Below are 2,120 nucleotides of genomic sequence, written 5' to 3' on the forward strand. Positions count from 1 at the left end.
GGTACATTTGAAATTCTTTTTGAGACAATGAAAATACATTCGAAAGATCTGTTTGGGAATTACGAGTGATAATACTATGAGCTTAATTTTAGATTTTCAATAAAAAATGGCGCCCGTAATTATGATTTGATCAAGGGCCTGCGAGACTGGAGTACGCAGAGCGCGTGCAGTGTGGCACCTCATATGTTACCTGAATTCAAAAATGGGTAACATCAGTTGATACTACATTATTCCTCTGAAATTGAAAATGGATAACATCAGTCGATAAAACATAAAATTTATGGGAGCGTATACCTAACCGCAATGAAACAACCTTAAATTTAACGATACAGTGCTAATTCGAACTTTGAGTTCGATTTTTGAGGGTTTGTTTCACTCCTTATGCCTACACAAAAATTAGTTAATATTAACAAATGTCATATTATAGCTATAAGTTCCTAAGAAAAGTGTTTACTTTTAGGGGTCAGAGGTAGATGTTAAGAGAACGAACCACTTTTAATTTATGCTGCATGCCGTTCTGAGAAAATAGTTACCCGAAAAAAATGTGTTCAAAGTTTAGGGAAAACATTTAGTTATATTATTACTTCGATTTGCATGAACTGAGTGTTACATATATATTTTTAATGTCGCTGAAAACGAATCTGAAGTCAGATTTTCAATATTCAAAACAGCTAATCCAATACGGAGGGCAACCGATTATGTTTTGACCAATTTTTACCAAAAATGTATTTTCGTTATTTGCGTTTAGTCTGCATGTCAAGGAGTATTTATCAACCCTTCCTCTACCTCTGATTGTTCCTAGACAGCAACTTCCTGTTCTTCTTGGCAGGAAAAGCCGATCTGTCAAAGCTGGATATGCAGCACTCGGCAGCCTGCACTTGATATTCGTCCGTATTTTCGGTGAGTATGTTTGCATGCATTCTGCAGTATGAATCATTTTGAGCACGTGCGACACGGGACGAGTTATCATCTACATCTATATGGATACCCTGCAAAACACATTTAAGTGCCTGGCAAAGGGTTCATCGAATCACCTTCACAACTGATAATTAATTGAAACCCTCAGCTGCCGACAGGTGTTGTTGATATACTTCGATGGGGACAGCTGAAAAGTGTGCCCCTACTGGGACTCGAACCCAGAATCTCCTGCTTACAAGGCAGACGCTCAATCCATCTGAGCCATCGAGGGCACACATGAACAGCACGACTGCAGGAATTTATCCCTCGCACGCTTCCCGTGAGACTCACATCCCCAACCGTCCACAATCCGCATACGTAATGTACTTAATAGGTATTTGTCCATCCACTCATTACTGGCTCACACTAAGGTGACGATTCCCGTAAGAGTTCCGGCAACCTGTGCGCATTCGCACAGACGAAGGTCAATGGCTGGGTAACGTTTAACCATAGATATGAAGATAGTAACTGCTCTCGAAAGAACAGGCGCCACTGACGACCTTGCAACTCTTCTAGAATACATGATAGACCGGCCGATGTGGCCGAGCGGTTGTAGGCGCTTCAGTCGGGAGCCACGCGACCGCTACGGTCGCAGGTTCAAATCCTGCCTCGAGCATGGGTGTGTGTGATGTCCTTAATTTAGTTAGGTTTAAGTCGTTCTAAGTTCTAGGAAACTGATGACCTCAGATGTTAAGTCCCAAAGTGCTCAGAGCCATTTGAACCATCAGTCCCTATGTTTACACACTACTTACAGTAACTTATGCTAAGGACAACACACACACGCAACCATGCCCGAGGGAGGACTCGAACCTCCAACAGGGGGAGCCGCGCGAACCGTGACAAGGCGTTGGACACATGGCGGGTACCCCGCGCGGCTCATGGCAGCCGTGACACTGCTTCAAACAATGGACTGTAGAAACTTTTGTAAAGCACGGATTAAAAAAAAAAAACTTTCTGTTCCAAGAGTCTAGACAAGTACACCTTTAAAAAATGCAACTACAAAGAAATTGAATTTTCGAACGTTTTGAATGAGAACCTGTCCTTATGGAACACCGTTGATCAAATGTCACAGGGATTATATACTCAGGTTTCACATGTGGATTAACACTTTCTAATCAATATCCGGAATGAGCAGGGCTTAAAACTTTGAAGAGTTAAATTTC

The 2,120-nt window shown here is 41.9% G+C and overlaps 1 non-coding gene across 1 annotated transcript; it reads right to left on the reverse strand.

Moving 5' to 3' along the window:
- Window positions 1-1,115: 1,115 nt before the first annotated feature.
- Trnat-ugu (transfer RNA threonine (anticodon UGU)) lies at window positions 1,116-1,190 on the reverse strand. The gene has a single exon. It is a non-coding gene; the product is annotated as a tRNA-Thr (tRNA).
- Between the last annotated feature and the right edge of the window lie 930 nt (window positions 1,191-2,120).

This window comes from Schistocerca gregaria, chromosome 11, assembly GCF_023897955.1.
Source record: "Schistocerca gregaria isolate iqSchGreg1 chromosome 11, iqSchGreg1.2, whole genome shotgun sequence".
Lineage (NCBI taxonomy): Eukaryota > Metazoa > Arthropoda > Insecta > Orthoptera > Acrididae > Schistocerca > Schistocerca gregaria.